Source organism: Grus americana, chromosome 5 (assembly GCF_028858705.1).
Source record: "Grus americana isolate bGruAme1 chromosome 5, bGruAme1.mat, whole genome shotgun sequence".
Classification (NCBI taxonomy): domain Eukaryota; kingdom Metazoa; phylum Chordata; class Aves; order Gruiformes; family Gruidae; genus Grus; species Grus americana.
Window position 1 is genome coordinate 38050303 of NC_072856.1, and position 24916 is coordinate 38075218.

General features: G+C 39.0%; 1 long non-coding RNA gene across 4 annotated transcripts; it reads right to left on the minus strand.

The window, feature by feature from the left end:
• Positions 1 to 538: 538 nt before the first annotated feature.
• Positions 539 to 23375, minus strand: LOC129206892 (uncharacterized). Of its 4 annotated transcripts, XR_008577315.1 has the most exons (7): positions 23299 to 23375; positions 21751 to 21859; positions 18137 to 18199; positions 6393 to 6538; positions 5743 to 5922; positions 3234 to 3321; positions 550 to 675 (listed from the first exon to the last, which is right to left on the minus strand). It is a non-coding gene; the product is annotated as an uncharacterized LOC129206892 (long non-coding RNA). The 4 variants fall into 4 exon arrangements; XR_008577314.1 differs by lacking the exon at positions 3234 to 3321 and having other exon boundaries at positions 539 to 675; XR_008577312.1 differs by lacking the exons at positions 550 to 675; positions 3234 to 3321 and having other exon boundaries at positions 5250 to 5922.
• Between the last annotated feature and the right edge of the window lie 1541 nt (positions 23376 to 24916).

The window sequence follows — 24916 nt, forward strand, 5'->3', positions numbered from 1 at the left end:
GTTCTTTCATTGCCTTTTTTTTTTTTTGATTGGAAGGGAGTGTACCGTTTATTACCAAATTGTCTGCCTTGGGAGAACAAATATTACAGTGTTGAACATGTGGGTGCTAAGCTTCATGCAGTAATATGCAGGGTTGAATAATAACGGGGCCTTCAGGCCACAAGAGACTAGCTCAGCTGAGGGTTGTCATCTTTGTTTTCAAGCCTATTTTCTATAAATATTTGAGTCTCACAATCATTTATTGTACTTTAGTATTTTAGGAATTGGAAAAGTATTCTGGAGGTTGGTTTATTTCTAAAATGGATAATTTAACTAACAGAGATTCTATCAATAATTAGGACAGAATGACTATTAGCAAGCGCCTAAAGCTGAAAGGAGCTGTGAAGACCTTTCTGAGTTGTGCGCAGTCTGTGATGAAATCTTGTCGTTGGCCGGTGACCCACCTGCCTGTGTGATGCTCGGATCCATATGTAGGTCCCAGGTGCACATGGTCACTTCTGGCTCAGTCCTTGTGGGACAACAGCCAAGCAGAGTCATCCTAGACTTCAGTGTCCCCCACTCACTATTTTGGGGTTTATAATGAAGGTTGTTTCTGGCTGAAATTGTTTGAACTGCACAAAATTTCAAAAGCTTGAGTAGCCTTAATACGCAGTTTTCTGAGGGACCACACACCACCTGTAAAAGAGATGGAAGGTTTTGTTGAGTTGACTTGAGCTGAGCTAGTGGTTCGTTATCCTTGCTGCCATCTTGTTTATGTTGAACTTTACTTTTTTCAGCAACCTGATAGCACTGGGGAATGCATTTTCAAAAGTCTGGAAAATCATGTTTTTCTTGTAGCAGTGGTTGGAAAGTTCTTGAGGCTTTGATTTGGAGTATGAGGTTTGGGGCTTTCCCCCCCCCCCCCCCCCCCCCCCAAAGCTTTTCAGTTCTGTTTTTCCTTTTTGGTAAAGGATGAACTTTTGTCTTTTCCACCAAAATAGTTTTTATGTTCTGGTTACATTTACTTATAAGAAAGAGTAGGTGGGAGAAGTGAAGCAGTCTAAAACTCTGGTTTTTTGATCTGCATGGTTTGTTTTCCAATGGCAATATTTACTTGGGCTTTAGCATCCCCTTCTGATGTCCCTATCTTTATTCTAGTGCACAACACAATCTAGTTGTTAAACTAAATGAAATAAAAAAAAGACACATACAAATGTAATTATTTTTAAGAGAATTTGTAAGTAAGTGAACAAAACCATTGTTAAAATAGCATTTAAAAACTCTATTCAAGCATTATTGCAAAGAATTATCATACCACTGCATGAAAACCTAGCAAACAAAATGTTTGTGAAGACAAGATACTTTAAGGGTATAAACTGGAGGAAAAGATATAAAATTACTTTCTTTTATTGTTCCAAAGACATGTAATAAAAAACAAACACCAAAACAAACAAAAAAAACCCCCCACAAACCAAAACACTAAGGACTTTTTGAGTGAAACTAAAGAAGTATTAGTGGTTTATCTTCATATTTATTTAGCCAACACTTCATGAATTGCTTAATTTTCCTCTGTTACACCGAGCCTGTAAAACAACTTAGGCACTACTTTCCAGATTCATTTAAATAGAGACTAGTTTAGAAAAGTCTCAAGCCTTGGACTCTAATATTGTGCTGATATAAAAATGATACTGTAATTCAATCTACTGTCCGTTTCTGTAATAGCCAGAAAAGCAAGGGCAAAGAGCAATTTACTTAAGGTTCTGTCATCCATACATAGCTGAGATAGTACTGTAAAAATACAGGCCCCTTTCCATCTGTGACTCGGAAATAATGCAGGAAGTGCAAGTTTGGGTATGATCAAAGAAAGTGCCTCAGGAACACTCTCAGAGCATGACTTGCTTTTGATTTAGTCTGTGTGGGACTTTGAAATGGCTTGGCAATGTGGCAAGGGCAGTGGATAAGTTAATTCTAAAAAGTTCAGGACAAAGTTTGCTAAGGGGAAAGAAGAGATGAGCTGGAGGCATCAATAAGTTTACAATAAGGAACCGGTTCATAAACTAAGGTTAAGGCCATTACTGTTTCCTGGCCTACCTTGCAGTTGCTTTGATGGTGGATACCAAATACTGCTGTACGCGTTGGGTAAGGTAGGTTCTACCTTGCTTCAAAAGGGGAAGCAAACACCTGGCCCCTGCTCCTCCCTCTTGGAATGGATCTCTGCAGTTTCCTGGGATGTAAAAGGGTATGAATCCTGAAGAAAAGCATTCTCGTGAGGAGCAAAAGTTAAGTTTTCCTGACAGAATGGCTTTGCTGACAGGACAAGAGACACCAGTTTTATTCTCCGAAATCACAGAATTCTTTTAAAATAAGATGATCTAGAGGTGATGTTGATCACATACTGGATAAATGTGCTGACTTACAATTCTACTGAAACAAGAATTAGGTAACACTTGAAATCTTGTAGAGCAAGTAGACAAAAGCAAACGTCCTAGCCAACAAATGAATCACAACCCACAGCAGTCAAGAAGCTGTGAATGCCATTAAGACATATGGCAGTGTAATTTCCTTTGCCAAACATGGTAATCCTCCCCGTAGAAACAATCAATAGAAAATGAATGTTTTCGGGGGAGTTTTGGAAGCTGTTCTCGTGGCCCCTAGTGCTTCCTTTGCTATGTGGTTTCTCAACTGTAGTTCTCTTAACAATCCTTTTTCTTAGAGGATTGGTTGCTTAGGTACCTGTCAAAAAAGCCCAATAACTCTAATGTTTATGTGCTATAATACTGATAAATGCATTTTTAAAAAATGCTGTTCCCTTTGCAAATTGAAAAAGAACTTTCTTAAAAGACTTTCAGCTAAGCATCGCCTGTCAGTCCATGTATTTTCCTAACTTTTGGAAGGTTTCTGGAAAAGTACAGTACTCAGACTTCCAAAAATAAAATTCCTCCTTGCCAGCGCGGGCATCTACGAAATTACCACACTGAAGAGAACCCAAGGAAAGAGGGAGAAGCAATACCTGCAATGCTACTCCCTCTCGGTTTGTAAGCGGTAGTATTTCAGGAGACTAAATAATACTATTGTAATGAGAAAGTGATCTTTTCCCATGCCTATGGTAGGTAACAAGGACAGATTATTTCTCTGGGCCTTGCTCTCGAAGGGCTTTAATCAGCTTAATCTAGCCCATATCAGGGATAATGTAATATGTTGCTGTTAAGAAAAATCATACGTTTCATTTGGCTTCCATTATGATTTTCACTCACCTTGAAAAAAAGAGCAAGGACATGGGTTTCTGAATCAAGTAATAGCATGAAGTATAATGCAGAGAAGCCCGTTGCTGTACTGTTATATCTGGAAAACAAAAATAAAAACTGAAGAAGAGTTATTTCAGCTATAGGTAAGAAACTTTCCAGAGTTCAGGCATTATCTCTCTGCTTGAGAAACACTATCAGAGCAGAGTATGTTTCTGTATGAATGTCTTAAGAAAATACAGACCCAAGCAAAAAGCTGAGCTACCTGCTGTCAATGCATGGTTCATCTATAGATGTCCGTGAACAAGCATATACAGCTACAGTGCACGCTTGCCTAATGAAACATTAGGATTTTATGATTCCAGAGAACAACATAAAAGAATAAGCTAGAGACCCAAATAAGGGTCAGGAATATATCAGTCCTGGCACCATTTGCAAGAGATAAAAAGAAGCCGCCCTTATTGCATTTATCAAGTGTGAATTCCTAAATTGCTGCAACCCAGTGTAAGAGAAGCCCTGCTACGCATCTAGAGACGCTTCAGCATCCTGCTGTGCTAGCCTGACATCTCTTGTGTGTCAAGAGCACTTATTTTTAGATCGGACAGTCATTGGGGACATAACGTATCTTAACTACTGTAAAGGAAGTAGTTCAGGGGCAACAGAAGTGGATAGGGAGAAGCTCAGTACAGAGGCACTCAGATTCTGTTTCTGACCTTAATCCGCAGCAGTATAGACTTGCCCTATTTTTTCAGAGTGATTTTTGGCAGCAGCGGTCATGTCCTATTGGGCAATACCGTGTTTTCTAAAATGAGACATACCACACGTTTTGCGTGCTGAGTCAGAGAGGGGAGAAAGCGCCTCAGCAGCAATCCATCCTCCTGTGCTGGGGACGCACGCGAGAACACTGGAACAAGACTAACTGGGAAAAGGAGAAGCCCAGTTGCAGAAGAGTTGTCTTGCTCTCACTGACCACCTCTGGAAACATGAACAGAGTGTTTGTGTTGCTGTATTGCAATGTGTGTAAATATGACCTAAGTTTGAACAGAACTTGTGCTTATCCAAATATTGCCTCTGTATGGCTCTGAATTAAAAGCTAATAATGTCTAAAGCTGAATATCCATCACTCTCTTTGTTACCGAACTGCTCTCCTCAGAGTTCTGTCACATGTACCTTGTTTATTTTGCCTGCTGGAAATATTCAAGAAGCTTCAAGTCTGTCTTCCCTTCCTTATGCTGGCTGTTTGCCCAAGTTTCATCTTATTCTTCTGTTTGTATCAGTTGTTCTTTGTATATACACGCATATATGTCTCTGTGTGTGTGTGTAAAATCTCTAGCTACAAACATTGCCTCAGTTTCATTTAAGTCTTTTTTTTAAATGAAAATTTTAAACAACAACTGAAGAGAGAATGGTTTTGCTGATCGGACAGCTATAGTGAAAATTATATTCTTTGATATATAGAAATCTTTACTGAAACTAAAGCCTTTATTAGCAGTTTTGTGGTTTCATACAGATCCTAGAGGAGAACATGACGTACTCACCTTCTAGAAAATGTTGAGTTCTAATTTTGCAGACTGGCTTTTACTGATACCCTACCGTGTATTGGTCTGGATTTTCTCATCTCTGTCAGTATAGAGTAGTGAAAAATGATGTGGAGTGGAAGGCCAGAACGCGTGGCATCCTGGTCAATTCTGTATTTATTACAATGTTTTATCATCTAAACTGTTGTAATGAATGTGAATTACATAAACCTTCCGTGATAAACTAGGACAGAAAACATGGTAGGGAATTAGGAAACTTTTGTGGGGTGTCATTTTAGGAAATAATGCGATTGCGGAGTTGATGACGATTTTCCAAAAGGAATACTTTTCCCAAAATGTTAGTTACATGTTATACTTTGGTATCATATTTAAAAACAAACAACCAAAACCTGTTCAAACATTTGGCTTTAGTAATGCACTTTTTGCTTACGTGAATCATAAGTTATTAGAAAGTCAAGTGATAAAATAGAAAGTAAAAGATACAATATTCCCCAGTAAAAAACAAAACAAAACAAAACCACAGCCAAAAAACCACCAAAACATTTCAGAGGGTTTAAAAATTCTGATATTTTTGGTTCAATTAGCACTGAAAGGAAATTTTAAAATTTGGAATTTCACACAAAATGAAAACTTGAAACTGGCCAGCTCTGACGGAATATGTTTGGATGTTGAGCCCCTCCAGCCATACCACTTGAGTTCCAGTTTCGAAAGCTGACCCACCTGGACACAGAAGTGGAAGATTCATTATAATCTTAATGAAAGTCAAGCTATAAAGATTGTCTTCAACGCCCTGCTTTCCTACCATGGTAGGGGATGTAGCAGCATACCTTTGCTCTCCTTGTTCAAACTGACCGTGTTTCAGGCACCCACTAGTTTTACTCAGAGCTAAGAAATGCTCCTGAGCAGCTTGTTATTTTTACAGGCTCCGTTCTTTATCTCATTTGATCTCTAATGTACTATGAACTCATCTTTCTCCTGCATACCCGGATACTTCAGTGATGGGGCAGTTGTCCCGGATTGCTCCCTGCTCCTGCAATGTTCACCCACCGGCGTTCCGTCAGGCTGAGCTGCATAATGAGATGAGGCGCTGAGGATGATGAGGACAGCAGCTGCTCCTGACTCATCTCAGCGCTCAGTCCTGTGCGCGGTACCTTCCTGCAACTCTTAAAATGAAACAATTATCATTATGAACTCGAAAGAAAATTAAAAAGAAAAACTTACCAAACACGGCAGGTTTAACGTTTTAAATTGTATTTATTGAAACACAAATATCAGTGGAAATACACATGCACATCTTGTGTAGGGGTAAATCCATGTAGAGAAAGTTGATTCTTAAGAGACTTTCTTACTATAATCAAAAATGTGATATGCTTCATTGTGTCAGTATGAAACCTGATCTTCTACCTAATAAAATACAAAGCCTATTTTGCATACTACTAGTTTAAACCAGGACTTAAAATGTTTTTTGTATTATTACAATATACAGAACTCGGAATGAATATATACCCATACTCTATGGGACAAGTCTTTCAATTTAAACAACGTAATGCCCTTTTAAGTGGTGTTTTGTCCTCTCATCAAACAAAAAGATGGAAAAGACAAAATGAAGGAAATTGGAGGATTTGAGGAATACCTGAAGTGCTCGTGTAAGTGATACAAACAGAAACCTTCCCGTAGGAATTTTGGGACACGTGTTTTCTCCCTGTTGTTTGGTTCTTTGCTGTTTCTATTGCACGTCTGTTGCAGAATGGACTCTTCCACTGGGCACAGTGGAGTTTTCTGTAAGATCACCACAAAACCTTTTTAGCCATCCTTATTTCTCTGTCCCTGTCATGGAAGGCAGTGGGAGACACATTTTTAATATCTCTAGGATATGCCAGGTTTCTCCTCCAAACATTTTCACTAATCAAAACAGGGCATGCACAGGTATTAGTGTCTATCTGTACTTTCCCTACCTCATGCTTTTTGTAGTTGAGATCAAAAGATACTTTATCAACTAAAACGCAGCTGCCAAACCCACGGCTAAGGCTGGAAGCTGCATCTTCGGCTCTGTGGCAGAGGTGACGTACCACGGCTTTAACAGGGCAGCCGGCAGTTCCCCTTGGGATGTGCGGGCTCTGGCTGATGTTGGTGACTTCAACACACCTCTGTCCTGGCCCAGCAGCTCCAGCCGCCCTGCTGGGATTACACGAGCCGGTGCAAAGATAGTTTCTCCCAAGGTTGCAGGTTTACGGGTGTGAATGTCAGGGAATGGCCAGGCTCAGAGGTTCCTCAGTTCCTGAGAGAGGTTTGCTGTTTGCAGCGATCCCTCCGTTCCTTGTAGCCCCCCCAAGACCTAAGCCACCTGCTGAGGCCACGTCTGTTGCTGTGGGAATGTCCGTGTTTTGGTACAGTGCGGTTGGTCGTGTGCAGGAGACAAAAGAGGAGACGGGGGCTTTTGTCAAACAACCTATCTACCTGTCTTCCTGCTTGGGTGAATGTTGGCAGAGAAAATCTGATTATTTAAAAAGTCAGAGAGTGGTGTTGTAAAGGTAATGCTGTTTTCCATATATTTTTCTGCTTTTATTGATAATTGAGAAACTTTTCAGTATGATATCATAAAGCAGCATAAATTCAGCTAATAAATCCACGCCATCCTTTTCCTGAGCCTTGCTATCGTCTCTTTTTCTAAACAGTAACAGTGCAAGCAGAGTTAGTATGAAATACTAGTGTGATTGGTATGAAATCAGTCCATGAGCAGGTCTATCTACGTAGAGTTATGTTATTCAAGAAAACATTCTTTCTGGTCACATTTTAAATGTTTTGTTCACAGAACTTGGCTAAAGAAATGAAACTGTTTAGGCTACCCATAGATCCAGAGCTACAGTTATTTTTCAAGACATCGTTTACTCTGTCATGATTTCAAGCAGTGCCTGCTACCGTGTTGTTCATGTATTTTATTAGCGCCTGAATCAGAGCAACCTGTTTAACTCAATAATACTGTGCCACCCACAGTGATCCCTCCTTAGGCTGAGTAATACTGCTCTTTACCACCATAACTTTTGCTTCTGTTTCTCTCGCCTTGATGTTTAACCACTTTATCACCTTATATGTATGGCTGGTTAACAGCAGTCCTTTGATAACCAAGGTGCACATAGTAAATGCTTGGGTTTTAATTTTAAAAGAATTTCCTGAGCAGTTTGTATTTTTACCATTAAATCTCAATGAATCTCTCTTATAAATTATTAAAAATGAACCACTGAGAAATGTTCTAGTGTTTTAGGTATGATCGGTTTATTTTTCCATTGTTTGATTTTTCTGGACATCTCACAAAACTACCAGAAAATACCAGGTTGTGGTTTGGATTGTGTGGCATTTTCATATATATAAATATATCTGCAATTTTCCAGACTGCTGAAAGAATGAACAAGGCAGAAATAAAATGCTCTGACAGCTCACAACACATCTCAGTCATTGGGGAGATAACTGTTAATAGTCTTGGTGGATAGTAGGCTTGATGGATCTGTTAAATAAAGCGCATAGTCTCAAAGCTCAGCACGGTGAGTAGGTGATAATGAAAAGGACCAGCAGATATGTAAACTCAATTAACCTGGTACTAGCTGTGTGCAGCCTGTTTCTCATTAAGCCAGAGAATAAGCAATGGGAGGTGTCCTCCTCGGGTTGCCTGCTGACAACCTGAGAAGTTCTGCAACTTTACGCTCCAGCCATAGTCTGGACTTTGGGGTTTTCTTGATGTGTTGCGTTATATTCTAAACATTAATTGTGTTCTTCACCTATGGTCATATTTTCTCATGTGTTGAAGGAACATTGCAACTTATCTCTGTAGAGCCACGTTAAAAATTTGCATCCAAGCCATTCTAGTCTAGAAAACTACTCATTAAAGTGAATCTGATATTTCCCTTTCCTCCTCAGGAAGTTTCCCAGGAGGCATGTGTGACTTGGTATTTGTTACATAATACTTCTGTTAAATATAGGAAACAGATTTGTCTTGGCTGAAAATATCTTTTTTCCCCCCAAAAAAATAAGATTTGCAAACAAAAGAGAGTTCTATCTACTGCAATATACATTTGCAGTCAGAGTTAACCCTTCTCTTCCGTGTCACTGGGTTTCAGATGGCGGGCTGCAACTGCTTAGCGCGGGGATTATTTTGGCTCATTGCACTGGTGTTTCTTGGCTGGTCCATAGGCGTAGCCTTGTGTGCCCTCTATGGATTCCATTCCCCTCTCGCTACTTTAATAGGACTAGATGAATTAGGCGAAGTGTTGCTGAAGGGCGCCTGTTTGGGGAGGCTCAGAATGTGTGCAATGGCAAAGCCCCCGTTAAGCACCGAAGACAGCCCTGTGCTGGACAGACGTTCAACTGTGTGCTGCTGGATTTCATCGTTTGCTCTGTTAATCTTAACTTTTCCATTCTAAACAAACTTTTCTTCTTTTTTAGCTGCGTACATTTCTCTAGAGGGCGTCTAAGAAACCTTACCAATCCAGAGGTTTATCTTCTAAAATGTACGCTAAAAGTTGCAGCTGTTGTTTTGAAAATGAGTAATGATAGCACGTACTTGGAGAAGGTAGCTATGTACGCATCTCTCAGGTTTTGAGCTCAGCCTCAAAAATCTAATTAAATAGTTAAAAATAGCTGCCTAAGGGGTGGAATTCACTTACTGGTTCTGATTAAGGCACTTGAGAAGAGTGGATTCGGAATTGGAAATTTATTTTTGTGAATATTTTAATCTACAGTGTACATTGCTCAGTAATAAAAAAAGTGAAATTCTGATCTGATGTCTTTACAGGGTGTATTATTTCATATGTACATTTCAGTGCCTGTTTCGTTTCATTCCTTTGCAATAGACATTAGAAATCTTGTGCCTTACCATCTCATTTTGTGTTAATTTGCTGTGAAAAGCAGTTTTTTAGTGGAACAGCTTTGCTTATGTGGGTTCACTGCAATGATTTCAAGTATATTAAATTAATAAACAATTTCTGTAAACACTCTCATTGAAATGTCTCCTACTTTGTCCTTTGTTTAACACATTTTCTATTTTTACGATCCATTGAACACTAAGCATTGTCCAACCATTTACTTGTAATACTTTGGATTTCTAAGAATTTTAGTAGGTCTCTAAGGAAAATATTTTTAATTTTTTTTTTTTTTACGACTTGTGTTTGCTGGTTCTGTCATCTCATATTTATATTATAGGGAGTAATTATATGAAAAATAAGATTGGTTTTCTTAAAGTTTCTTTTCTTGCTTAAAAAACACTGAATAGCTTATAGTGACCAGCTGGCAGAGTGACAGTAACTACAACTTCCTGTGTATTTCCAGAAATGTTTTAGAAATTAGCAAGTCTAGAAGGCAGTTTAAAGAGGTCTCATTGATCTAGAGGAGGCTATGATTAGATGAACCAGTGTTTCAATGCCATGTCAATGTACCAAGAAAAGAAAGAAGTCGCCCTCTGGAAATCAGAAAACCTTCAAAGAGGTCTATAGGTGGCTGCTTAGGAAGTTCAGGGTTATACTCAATGATACAAGTGAACTCGCTGAGGACAGAGAAGACACTTGCCGTTGTTAGTCATTTTCAGTTGTTTAGCACTTCATCCAGTTTCTTAGTAAAATAATGTATTTTGGCTAAAAAATAAACGAAATTTTCCACCAATTCAGCTGTGAGAGACTAGATCAGACTTGAGACAGTGGGATCAAGTGTCTAACTATTTTTGAGCAGGACTTTCTTTGCTCCATGGAAGGGGTAAGTAACGTGGCACGGTCTCTGTGGTAGCTGGAGATTGGACTTAGTTTGAGACATCCTCTATCTTGCCAAAACTGTAACCATTTCATCAGAAAATTTTCATGTAAAAAGTCTACCTCAGGTTGGATATTTCAGAAAGTTTGACCCAAGATTGCTTAGCCATTTTTTGAAAGCAAAGCTGGGGAAAAGCATGTATATGTTATGTAAAAATAAAAAAGTACAGCTGTTTTGATGAGAGGTTCTAATCACCCCAGTATTTAGACATCTGAAATTTGACAGAGGGAAGTGTAAGCAGGATGGATGACATTTTTTGCTATTTTTGGGGGAAAATCTGCTGAAATTCAACTGCTTCATAAGCTCTTGGAAAAGCCAAGTGTATGTGTTGAGCAGCTGAAATCTCTGAGGAGTTTGTCTTCTCTGCCTACATTCAGCTGTGCTCATCTGTCGCACGGGACTGGGCTACGTCCACGCCACTCCTAGAGGCGAGGTGAACATGCGGTATGTGCCTGCTCGTGCACAGGAAACTCGGCGATTTTCCATGTAACTGTGGGCTGAGGTGGGGTCAGATAGCAGAACTCAGAAGAGGGAGATTTTTTCCCTTTGTTTGCAGTAGTCTTCCCAACGTGAATAAAGAAGGTTCTTGACTGTAGAAGGGAAAACTGAGTGAAATTGGGACTAGGAATGAAAATGTTTGGGTTCAGAGATGGGGCAAGTGGGGTTGGTCACTATTTTCAGCAGAGTCATAGATTTCTGGAAGAGGATTGAAACTGGGAGACTAGAGAAGCCAGACAAGATTATGTTGAGGAGCTGGACTTAAATGTGAGTGGGTACGAATGACGTTGTGGGGGTGAAGAGACGTTGTTGGAAGAGCTGGAGGAAAATAACACACCCAGGAACACAAGAGGGTTACGTATGTCATTTACCTGTAAACTACTGCAGTTAAAAAGCCATTGTAAAATAAAGTTGGCCACAACTGAAGTATTTTTTGTTCCTTTCAATGAGAATAGCAAGAGGCTTGTACCCTTAGAAAGCGGTTTCAAGGTGTGAATTTAGACAGGTAAGAAAGAGCATCTAAGCCAAGATAAACGGTATTTCAGAAAGACCCTCATTTAGCCTCAACCATCAAGCATCACGTTATGCTGAGTTAGGTGATGATACGCAGGAGAAGTTTAATATTGTAGAGGATAGGATCAGAGAAAACACAGTGCTGAGTGAGGTGATTCACTGGGTCTTTTTCACTGATTTTGTTCTCTGAAACATTTAACTCCCCCTATGTACCAACTGACCACAGGAGCTGTGAATTCTGCTAGGGCAGAGCCGACAGCTAAAACTTAGGCATTAAACATTCATCTAACATGCGTGTTAATATAAAAGGTGGAAAAATGAGATTTAGATTGACCACAGCATGTGTTCTGGACATGGAAAATGAGAGTAACAAATGCACACAAACTCAAACCCTAAAACTAGTATGTGGTCCATGTGATGGACTCCCTGTAGGGAGCCTTCAAAGCGCTGGAACAAAAGAATATTTTTGTTCAACTTATTCAGCACAAATAGAATGACTTGAATATTTTCTTTTTTCTCCATCTTTTATAGCTCCACAATAATCAAACAAAATTGAAACAAACTTCTGAAAAATCAGATTTGTGTTGAAAGCTACTTTTGAAATATCTGCATAGAAATAAGCTTTGGACTTGATTATCTTAAAGGTCTTTTCCAACCAAAATATTTCTATGATTAGTTGTTATTATTTTTTCTATATCTGATAAAGGACGCAGATTTTGTAACAGCTCCAGAATAGCTAGCACAGCAGTACAGTTAGATGAAACAGTATTTCCTCAAATTCGAGTTCCTCTTTTCTGTTTTCTTACCTTTCTTGTGTATTTTTTGCCCATCTGTTTAAAGTAAACAATGAAACACTCTTACAAACTGGTCACCCTTTTACACAAGGCCACATACAATTCTGCTACTAAGTTAGAAAGAATTCCCATTATGTTCTAAACCAGTCCACACATCTTTCATTATTAATGGTATAACAAAACTTCTTTGAACTTCGGTCTAACAGAACTTCTTATACAGTTCTGTGCTAGTATTAGATACTATTTAGATCTGCATTATTAGTATGTAATTCTACATGATTTCCCCTTCGCTATATGAGGACTTGATTCTGAATGATGTCAGGTACTTTAGGATGAGTACCACTGCTGCTTTTATTTCTTTACCATTTTTTTCCTGTCCTTTAGTAATAGGAACAGAAAAAAAACTAGAATCTCCCACAGTCAATCTAGAGATCATTACTAAGCAAGCTGTGTTGATGGAGCCTGATATATAAATATGCTATATATGATCATTTAAATGAATATGCATTACAAATAAAAGGCCATCCAAACTCATGTATATTCAAAATCAATAACCTTGTGTTTAGCTTTATTGAAATTGTACTTGCAGACATTTCTACTGAACATATACAGTTCCCTGTCTCAAATTTCTATGGTGCTATGTAGAACCAGGATCTTTTCTTTCTTTAGTTTTCCTTTTAGAGTTCACCTGTCCCACATGACTTTTTCCCAGGCTAAGTAATTAATCTGCTCATGGCACTGTATTGGTTGCTTTAGCAGTGGTGACATTTTGGTATCCAACTACATTTCCATAGCAGTTCCAGATGCAAGAGGCAAACCAAGAATTTATGTAAAGTTATGATTTTCAACCCACTTGTGTTTCTGCGCTCATTTAAATTCCAAGATTGTCTTCTTTCTTTTCATTTGAATACTGCAGAGATATTTTTCCTAAAGGTAAGCCCTTCAGTATTTCATTTTCTTGTTGTTAATAATTGAACTCAGAATCTCACTTCTCAGTGGCTTCGGCTGGGTGTAACTTTGCTGAAACCAGCAGAACTTTCTACAGCTTTCAAGCAGATCAGCTAGGAGAATCTGGCTGAGCAAAGCAGTTTCTTCATCATGACAACTATTTGATCTTGCTATTGTCATCTGTAAAATTGCATGCCCAAAAACACCAGTAGGAAAGGAGTGATAACTGGAAAATTTGAGGACTACTGGACTGATGCTTAAAATACTGGAATAGTACTTCTAAGATTAATTTTTTTCTTTTTCAGATTGACCAACAATTTCCTATTTATCATTAAGTCAATTAATCTGTGCCTCATCGCCTTCAATATAAAAGCCTCACAGGAATTTGGGAGTTTAAAATTCACTAATAAATATGAACGACTTAGTTACACCAAACTCGAAGGCCTGTGTTTAGAGCTAGAAATCTACTGACTTTTGTATAGAAGCAGGCTGTTAGCTAGCACAAGACTGCAATTACAGTGCATATTTTAGCTTTTTCTCTTAATGTCTCAAGCTTTAATAGCTTAGTTTATGTGCTTCAAGCCCAACTGATCCAATCTTCAGAATATGCTTAGACATATATGTGATATTGATATACATGTGATATGATATTTTCAGTCTTCATCCTATTGTGTATTTAATCTTGAATTTATTTTATGCTTGTATAGAATTTCACCTGCTTCCTGGTGCTATAGAAATCAATCAACAAAATCATATTTCAATTACTTAATTCAATATGAATAGCCCGGGGGAGATCCCTGTCCAGTTCCTGCTGGGATTTGAACTCTCGCAGTACCCTTTGAAGATGACACCATATATTAACAGGTTTGTAGGGTACAGAATGATTCAGAATTAATGGCCGGAGTAAATTTGCTAGTTATAATTCTACCAGATAAATATTTCTTTATCCTTGGGTATTTAGGCCAAATACAAATAGCTGTTATGCTCTCCTTAATTTGATAGGAAAGCAATACACATAGCCAACACTTCCTGAGCTTACTTCAAAGCCTATAAAGTCTATGAGAGTTTATTAAGAATTCTGGTGCAGTTTGTATCAACTCCTTAAGCTCTCTTCTCAGGACTTTCTCTCAAATAGATAATAATCTTTCTGAACTTCTGTACTTAATTCCCATTTTTCTTGCACTTGGATACTTGGAACTCATTGCGATATTCTAGGTGCAACAGTTTACTTCTTACAGCAGCCATTTAGATAATTTTTACTTGAGTTGTCATAGGGTCTTCACTGGGAACCAGCTGGACCATCAATGACAGAAAAAGGGAACAGTGCAGACGAGTCCTACAGAAAATAAAGTATTTCATTTCAGTGCCCAAAAGCCTTGACACAATTCACATTTCATGAGAGATTCTGTATTAAAAGCCTTTACCTTTAAAATGGTATATATTTGGAAAGCACCATGGATTTTAATTGCAGCTTTCAAAAAATATATGTAGCGTGTTAAATGTAAGGAAGCTGGAGGTGCTGCAGTACCTAATTCTTAGTGGCCTGTCACTCCTAGAGAATTGACATAGATGTGTAGGTTCCACCTAAAATACATGAAATGATTTAGGCACTGGAACATGCCAGAAAAAGCTAAAGTAATGGTAAGACATTTAGAGCTAATATATTGAAAACACTAAATCCTGGGATGTAGCTGAAACACCCTTCCTTTATGGAGTTAGTGTGCTTGAACTGGAGAAGCTAGCAGATAGATACCCTGCTCACTTGGGAGCCAGAACCTGAAATCCTTGTAGAAATTGTCAGCATCTTTTCTTCCTGAGAATCTAAACAGGACTTATTATTTATTGTTTCTTTTGTTGGCTGCTTTTTAAAGTGCCACCTGGGCATGGAAAAGGAGGTGGAGTTAGAGAGGAGTCTATTCCTTCTCACTTCCATTACAGATTAGAGGTCAGAGTATTCTGCTGGGATGTGAGATACAAATTTAACACTCTCTTCAGCTCTTAGGTTAGCATCCTAAGCACCATAATGTATTTGAAGCTTAACAGATAAAATTCTGCCTCATTCTATTTCATGTGGTTCTCTGGGTATGAAAAAGCAAAGGGAGAGAAAACAAGAGATGAAACATGACTACTAGCTATACTTGGCTGGAGGTGTCCTGGGTCTCTGCTTTTCTTTTTTTAACCCAATGCCTATGTAAAGCCTCCGTGAATGGTGGTGAGCAGAGCAGAGGCAAGTAATATATTGGCCAGAAAAGCTGAGCGGTGACATGACTAGCAGAGAGCAACAACAAATGGGTGGTGCAGCCAATAAGATCAATACCAAAGCTTTTGGCGTGGTCTCTCAACATCAGACGGGGGATCCTGTGGGGGATAACACAGGCAGGGCACGGCACAGCACGGCGGGGGTCCCACCACCTGGGTCCCAGTCCCAAGGCAAGCAGGGCAGGCCTGGAGATGGCGGCCAGGTCCGAGCAAGAGTCCAGATCATAAGGCATCATGGTGATGAGGCAGGTCTGAGGTCAAGCCAGGAAACCAATCTACAGGACAGGGTTCAGATCCACTGGTGGCCAGCAGGTCCATAGCGACAAGGCTGGGCTGAGAGGTCAAGGTTCAGATGGGGATCAGGAACAGGGCTGGTGAGGGGAACCAGGCTCAGACATGGCCCCATGATGGCTGAGCAGGGCCATGGGGATGGGGATGGGCAGACCTCAGCCTGCGGAGAGCTGGAGACCAGCCATGCTTCAGCATCACTGGGGCAGGGGCTGATGGCCCGAGAGGGAGCTGACATGGGGTCCTGGGTCATGGGCAGGGTGGGGGGAGCCCCAGGGGAGGCTGAGCAGGGACAGTCAGGGCTGTGGGTGCCCTCAGGGCCGTGGCAGATACAGTCTCCAAATGTCATGTGGTTGAACAAAAAGTTAAACAAACATGATTTTTTTCCTTTACTCTGTCAGTCAGCCTGAATATAGTCTGAATCCTTAGAAACCTCGGTCCTCACTATTTCTATTGGAGGATAATGGCAATGCCAACTCATCTGTGTGCCCCTGTTCTCTGTAGAGTATGGCTGATTCAAAACTTGGCGACCTCAGTAAGTAACTTTTCTTTTTTACTGATTTTTAGTGAGTTCCTTTTCTTAGAGCCATTTTTTCTCATTTTGAAGGGCAGTATGCTATATTTGAATCTTTCTGCATGTCAAGCTTTGTCAAATGTCTATCCAATACCTTGGTCTATTGAAGATATTTTGCACTGGGAAACAATTGCTCATCATAAGAGTTATTCCTCTGAGGGCCACCACTTGGCCTGGTAGTTTTGATACTGTTTTGCAAAGTAGGAAAACATCTAGATTTTCTTTGTGGTGACTGCCTTTGGTTGTGTTTTGTGTGTTATTTTAGAAGATATTTTATGGGAAAATAATTGCTTTATGAACCATCAGATTGACCTTTTTTTTTTCCCCCAAATCATCTACTATGCTGAAGACAACAGATTAAAACTGTATTTTCAGCAACATTTTCCCCAGTTGACTTAAATGATGAGCTTTTGCCAATGAGATTTTACTGATGCCATCTGGTATTTCCTCTGATCTTGAATCACTGAGATTTTAGGTAGATTACCTGTTCCTTAAATATGCATTTAAACCTTTCAAATTTTTACCTTCTTTTTCAGAAGTTTTCCAGGTTTTTGTAACCTGCGATGGGTCATTGTTATCAAGTTCAGGACAGTTTCTGTCTGGCCATTCTTTACAGGAAGAATGACAATAAACAGAAATTTTAGCTGTGCCTTAGAGATATTTTAAACAGAAGAGTACATTGCTGCTGTCCACAACCCTTTATTTATCTGCAGGACATGTTGAACAGCTTTATACAAAATGCTAATTTAAATTTCACTTTTAAACATCTTTGTATCAAGCATAAATAATAACTAAGTTGGCTGAGCCAATAACAGGTCTTCCTATGTTAAGGATGACAGGAACTAGAATGAAGTATTCCAATACATTAGAAATGAAGCATTCTGTTCTATAGGTAACTCAGAAATGCCCCATGACATTTTTCTGTGATATTAATGAAGCATGCTAAGTGAAGTCTGAAATGCAGTGGTTATTTACAAAATATGTACAGAAGAGACTACAAACTTCTTACTAAAGCCTTGGTAAATACTTAGTCTTGTCTAAAACAGAGCCTTTTTACAAGAAAAGGGAAGTAGACCCTGATTTATTTTTTCTGTAGTTAGGACTTTGGATAAATAAGTGACAAAATAAGTACTGGCAGAAAACATTCCCCGCTGTCATTCTAGAATACTATTTAGAAAATTATTAAACCTTAGAAGTAACCCCCTTTTAGTTCCCTGAAATTTTTTCCATCGCCAAGCATTCTAGAATGGTTCAAAATGTGGTTTTGCTATTTTTATTTCAGCTGAACTCTGTTTCTTTGCTGTGGTATTTTTTTACCTTGTATGTACATAACAGGAGTAACTTAGTAAACATTCTCTGAGATCTGAAAAATCTGTCAGTACTGTTATTGTGTTACACATATATTTTATTGTCAAAATGAAAAATGTCGGTCTGGTATGGATTCTTTTGACTTGCACTGAACATATTATGGGAATGCTGGATTGAAATGAAGACTACATTACTGAAGATAGCTCATTGTAGGATATTGATTTTGGAAATATTTGGATATTCTTTGTAAGACACACTATACAATTAGCTATTCATAAAAGCTAGTGAAAATCATGCGTAGGCCATACCTGCACAAAAAAATGTACTCATATTATGAATGCACAATTAAAATAAAATTTATTGTCCAGTAAAAATCCAGAAAATTGAACCCATATTACATACCTATTGTCTTCACTGGAAGGTCTAGATTTTCAAATGATGCTTTATCTCTCTGCTCAGTTCCAACTGGACATAAGGAGAAATGAATGGCAAAAAGTGGATAAAATCTGCATTTGCAACATGATATGTAGTCAGAATATATCTACGACACTCGTACTATGTTTTTTATATTATGTAAAGTCTCTTTATAAGGTAGCTTGTGGAAGCTTCTGTAATCTTCTAGCTAATTGCTTAATTTTAAAGGGAGTCTAATGGTCAGCAAGATTCCAGAGAAACTTTATTTTGATTATCAAAGTTTTAGGTTTGATTAATAAACTGTTATGTTTGAAGTATTTTTTCCATCTTTTGAAAAAGGTGAGGTAAAAAAATTTTTCTACTGAATTTGGCTAAGAGTTAAAAATCTTGAAAATACTCAGAAACAAAATTTGGAAAAAAAAATTCATTTTGGTCAGTTAAAATATTTTGTTTGTAATTCAGATAGTGCTTTTCTGCAAAATAAACCTGTAGGTTTGCGGATTTTTTTAACCTGTAAGAAAATGAAATGAGCCTACTTGAGAGCATTCTTTGAAAAATGGAGTAGAAAACTTCTGGGATAAAATGTGTTTTGAAGAATCTCTGGGGTTTAGCAAGAGAAATAATTTTGGCAGAAAGTTCCAAGCCAGTCTCAGCATCCTCCAGCTCTGTTCTTGAATACACTTACTGCAATGTTTTCTCCATGTATCATGGTCCAGCTACATCTTTTGTTAATAAGTGAGATGCTTTTATCTAAATCGTCTTACAACTTTGCAAAATTGGAGGTTGGAGTCATCATTTTTATGACACTCAGCAAATATCTTTGTGTTCCTAATAGCAGCAGTAGAATCCAGCGGTCTTGTGAAATGATATTTCTTGGGAAGGATATATCTATCAATTGTGGCAAAGCAAACAGTTTCTGTGTACACCACAGATTCAGAGAGCCTTACGTACTCATATTTGAGAACAATGGCGTGCTTATTATTCAATAGCTGGAACTGGTATTCAGGAGTAGGATTCAATTCTTACATAAACTGCTAATTTCCAGTGTGACTTCAGTCAAGTCACGTCATCCTGCTGAACCTTATCTTCTCACCTCTAAAGCAATACTTCCTTCTCTCCTTAGTCTATACAGATTAAGAAATGTAGGTCCTCCCTCTTTAACACGCAGTACAAGAGAATGCATGTAGAGATGTTAACAGAAAAGCCAGCATTTGATGCTTTCCTTTATTAAAAGCTAATTCCTTAGCTAGAATGCAATTAGAATAGACTGCTTCATTGTTGCTTTTCTTGTAATTACAGGACATCTGTCTTTGATTCTGAAAAATAAAAGGCAGCTGAGAAACAATGTGGAAATTCACACAGTGCTTTGCGGTAGCTGGTAGATTCAGATTCCTTTTGTTTCAGATTATTGAACCCTACTTGTTGCAATGGACTTCAAATCTGCTCGTGCAGATCAGTGAGAACAAAGTAATTTGTTGGGTTATAATTAAGAAGACCAGACTATGTGATATGTCAGTAAAGACAAGATACACTTACTGGATTTCATCTTCCTGCAACTGTGTGCTAGCTGGGGAAGAAAATGGGTATGTTTCTTGTTTCTCTGGAAAACTTTTCCTTGCAAATTGAATCCTCTTTTATCTTCACAGAGTTGGTGTCTGCTCATTTTGCATACATGTGGCTGCACACAACAATCTATGCATACTGGAGAACACAGAGCTGGAAAATTTACAGATATATAGCAAGGAAAACAAAGACGAAAATGACAAGAGAAGGAAAGTGAGGATAGTGGGAAAGCGATAAAAAACATAGATACAAGGGAACTTGATGAAGAGGGGGACATTAGAAGCAGTGAAGAAGGGAAAAGATCAATTCCTAGCATGAAACATTCTGAACAGTTCTTAGAAACTGCCTTTGACATGAATTATTACAGCAAAGAACTAGACTAAATTGCAAGGGTACGGCCATGTGCTAGAAACACTACCATTGGCAGCAGATTTGCATCTGCTCATGGCATTGGTCTGGTAGCAGTTGTGATGCTAAATTTGAAAAGCAATACATAGATAGGCTATGAAGGCCTGATCACTTTCTATAGGACATGACAGGTGCAGAATCTATGGCAAAGAAATGAGCACAGTGAGCTTGGAGGAGACTGAAGGTGGAGTGAGACATAAATCAGGGTAGGGAAGTGCCTTTGGCTGCAAATTTCTCAGTCTATGTCTTGCTTTCTCTCTCTCTCTCTTTCACTGTTCTCCTGTGTCATTTTTAAGTATCTAGGTATTAATCTACATAATTTATATACTAATGAAACATCTGCTAAGGTGCCCTGTAATTTCATTACACTTCCTGGGTGACCATTCTGCAAGTCTGAGCTTTTTACCATCACATGTAAGAAGGAATTATTATTTAAATAAAAATAATCACAGATTTTATTTAACTGAGCAGAATTTAGCCTTAAGCATTGGCGTTTTTTTGAAATATTCCTAATATAAGATGTTGTCAAAGCATCTTTGGTACGTTTAGCAATTACCCATTGCCTTTGGAATTGTTATTTATTGATATGGTACTAGCAGCCAGAGACTCATCAAGTCTGAAATGAGGATTGTATGACACCTAACAGGCATGCACAAAGATTTTTTTCATGTTCCACCTGTTCTGGTGTTTAGGTCAGATGTGTTTTCTAACTGGAAAAAAACCCAAGAGCTGAAATGAGACTTAGAACTACTGATAGAAGTACTGTCCATCAGCTTTCTAATGTAGGGCAGGTATCTCTCAGAGACATTGCACAGGACTGGCTACCGACACACATGCTGGCAACAGCTGAAGTGTTCAGGACATATTTCTGTCCTCTTGAACCACTCCATGTCCCTCAGTGCATAAGACAGCCTGAGGAGCCTAAATTGTACCAGTTTCCCTGGGCTGCATTTTATTTCAGAGCAGCCTGCAGTCCCCACAGTATGAAATGCTGGAGCCCTACCCTGTCGTGCCTGTCGTGCTCTGGCTTGCGAGAGAAGCACATCACTTCTGGAAGCAAGACATTCCTCCCGTGCAGGCACAGTGCTTTTAGGCTCTGCCAGCACTCTCTGAGCCCTCTTCCCACTGCAAAGTGGGTGTAATGGGAGTGCGAGTCTTGGCGTTTCTTTCCAAGTGACGTGTGGCAAATAATGATTCTGGAGGGTCAGAGACTCAGAAGCACAAATTCCTTTCACTGCCACTCGCCTCCACTGACATTGCCCGTGCCTAATTCTCTCAGCTTCATAACAAGATGTTTTAGCTGCATCTCTAACTCCCAGTGCCCACCTCATTATTCTGTCATTTCAGCGCACACTTAAGACGGTTTAGGTTAATTATAGATGTGCAGCAGTACATGAGTGAGTGAGAGAAAGAGACGCAGAGAGATGATAACAGCCTGCAACTATGCAAAGGGTTTAAATGCTGAGAAGACAGGGAATGTATTAAGTATGAAACATAGGCTATTACTAGGGTGAATGAGACATGACTGAGAAAGGGAAATACCCAGTGAATTCTCTGGAGAAGTTTGCCTGACAGTGTGATTATTAAATTGAGAGACTCTCCTCTAGCAGAACAGAAGAAAGATTTCTCACTTGGGAGCTTCAAAATCTGATTGAAAAAGTGTAATAGACCTTTTCATAGGGAACGACTTCAGGTTGGTGGTGACTGCAGAGTTGTCTTTTCTGGCTTCTCTTTGTATGTCTGCATACACACAGAGACAGGTTCATAACTATACAGACGTAGATAACCATGTATGACTCCATCACGACAGTGATTCATTCATGACAGCAATACCCATCATATATTGTATGTTTGGCATTCTCATCTCATCAGGACTCCTGCCCATCAGCAAGACTCTGCTGCGATGCTTCTTATATTTCTAAAGCATGTATAGCTCCAAACAGCTGTCATGGGACAAAGTAAAACCTGTCAGAGAGGTATTTGCTTCTTATTCTTGAAAAAGTGAAATTTCTTCCAAAGATTACACTGGCCTGAGGCTTAAGAGAGGTAACATTTGGCTCTGTGCTAGGACAGATATTATATGTCATCATCCATTGGATTTAGAAATAGCAAATTTTAAATGAGGAGACAAGTCATCTGCTCTAAGACCTGCTAGGTCAGGATATACTGTACACGCAATGGTTTGGTGTATTATGAAAAGTTTATTGTTTTTATTGGAACATGTACAGATAATAAATAATCTGAATGACTGAAAAAAAGAGGGCTTGATCCTACACATTTTCAATTTCTGAATGCAATGTTAACTACTGTAAATAATCTGAAGTCTGTGGCAATAAGTGCTCTATGCTTTAAAGTTTTTGAAGAATCAAGGCTTTATTTTTAAGCTAAGTGGTTTTTTCGTTCAAAAGCTGAATAGCAGTTGTGAGGATTTCTGGGCATCATAAGATCACAGTGTGATTTTTAATACGCGTTTTTACCATGCAGAGGTAAGAACTCATGGTCTGATTTAGGCTGCAGTCACAACAGTGTCTTGTTGGTCGAATAATACATCAAGTTTTTTCCATGTGCATGTGTCATATATATATATAAAAAATATAATTTTGCTACCCCATTAATATTGTTTACACATTGAGGCTTCATGCTCCTGTCTGTTCAGGCTGTTTTAGAGTATATGCAGATCATGTCCACTGCAGATCTGTCTGCTTTCCCAATGCTCCATACTGCCAGTGTTTCCTTTGTCTCTGGGGTCACTCCCAATAGCGAAGTCATGAGAAATGTACGCAGTATGTGGGGACCCTGGTCAGTCAGATGCTATTTGTCCTCTAGACGGCATCGCATAACACATTTCAGTAGGTTTTTGCCTTTTTGTTTGCTTGTTTGGTCTACTTGAGGCTGTAATATCACTTTATTGCAGCAAGCAGAATGGTTTTGGCCAAAGGAGTAAGTTTAGCTGCGTACTTTTCAAATGGCTACGAGGAAGCAGATGCGATTTTTGGATTTATGTACATTGTGTGGTGCCCTTTTCATTTGACCTTGCAATATATGGGTGGGAGGGATTGATGAGCTCTCAAGTGCATCAAGATCCTAGATGTGAGTCTTGCTGGATTAGAAATTTAAAACTTGGGGAAAGGGTAGAGAAAGCCAATATTTGGTTATAAAGGAAACAAGAAAATACAGACCGTTTCGTGTAGATTTTGCTGGGAGAGCTGGCTCTGTCTCGGTTTCAGCGGAGTCTCTCCTCTCTAGCCAAAGGGAATGTAGGATGGGACAGGGAGGGTCTGATTGGGGAGGAATTCAATGCAGCTATCAGCAGCAGGCTTCTATGTAAATACTGTAACACCTCAGAGCAGAGGAACAGCTGAGATAACACTGTAAACTAATCTCTAGTGCCAGAGAAGCTGGCCAATCCCTCACATTATACGGTTTCTGTAGAAAAGATGTGCTAGGGAAAAAAAGCAGCAGATTTAAATTATATATGGCAATTTACTATGGAATTAAATACGCTGATTTTTAAAAAAAAATGAAAGCAGCATACAGTAACGTATTTTTTCTTTGAAATGGTTATCTGTGCCAGGGTGTATATGCTTATACATTTTGGCATATATATGAATTCTTATATAAACAGGCATCACTATCACCAAAATATTTTCAACTCTGCTATGCCTAATTGATTTAGATAAGTATGTACTCACTTGGGGTCCTTGTCCCACCAGTATTGATTTTGGTTGATTTTTCATCAATACCAGGAAAACTAAGAGCCAAAGTTTGTCCAGAGGAGAGGCACTGAAGCACAGTCTGTCCCTGCTTTGCCCTTTTAAGGTCACTGTATTTCACAGTCCTACACCTTCCTTTCTTAGGTAGCTAAGAAAAAAAAAGTAATATATACATATGTATACATACACAGATACAAACATGCATATATATGTTCATATGTATTTATATATACACATATATTAAATAGACATACACACACCTTTATACTCAAATGGTGTCTCACCTGAAACAGGTTGTCTCTCCTCAAGGCATTTAAAGAAAAGAAAAGCAGGAGCTATCAATGGCCAAGAAGTTTCTTGCTACATCTGCATTAGAGTTGTGCTCATAATTGGGCACAACCCCAAGATAAACTGGGGCTGGGGTGGAGCTAACCACCTCATTAATTGTGCTAGAAATGAGGAAACTGATTCCACTATCTCCAGTTTCAGAAGAAATTAAAGTTGAAGCATCTCTGATGCCCCCTTTGGATACAGTTTAGAAATGAGTAGTCAGCGATTTCCAGTTCTCACACCCATTGTCAGAGCCAAACCACAGTGCAAAGATAGCTCTTACTCCAACACCCCCCAAAGCCCCCAAACTGCAGGTTGGGATGCATTCACAAGCTCTTTTCTTCCACCTCATTTAAGATGTATATAGCCATGTGATGGCTGTCAGCCCTTGTATGGCATCTAATAAACTGGACCTGTGTTTAAGCAGTTGATCCTGTTTACTGAGTGTTCCCCTCTTGACCTTTACATCCCATCCTTCCTTTCTGTCCTGAACCTCAATTCTTTCCCCCCCCCCCCCCCGCCCCGTTGTGTCTTTACACAGGCAGGCATTGGGCAGTTTATAAGCTGAGCTCCCAAAGGACACTGTACTTTGTATTATAATACAGGTCCTCACGTTGACAAACTCTGCCTTCACATACCAGGCCAAACCCACTCAAGGGATGCCTCTCCAGTCTTTCTATTTTTAACTAAAAAAAAAAAAAAAGGTCCTGAAGATACATGGATTTTCTAGGTTCCACCGCTGGAACAAATTATC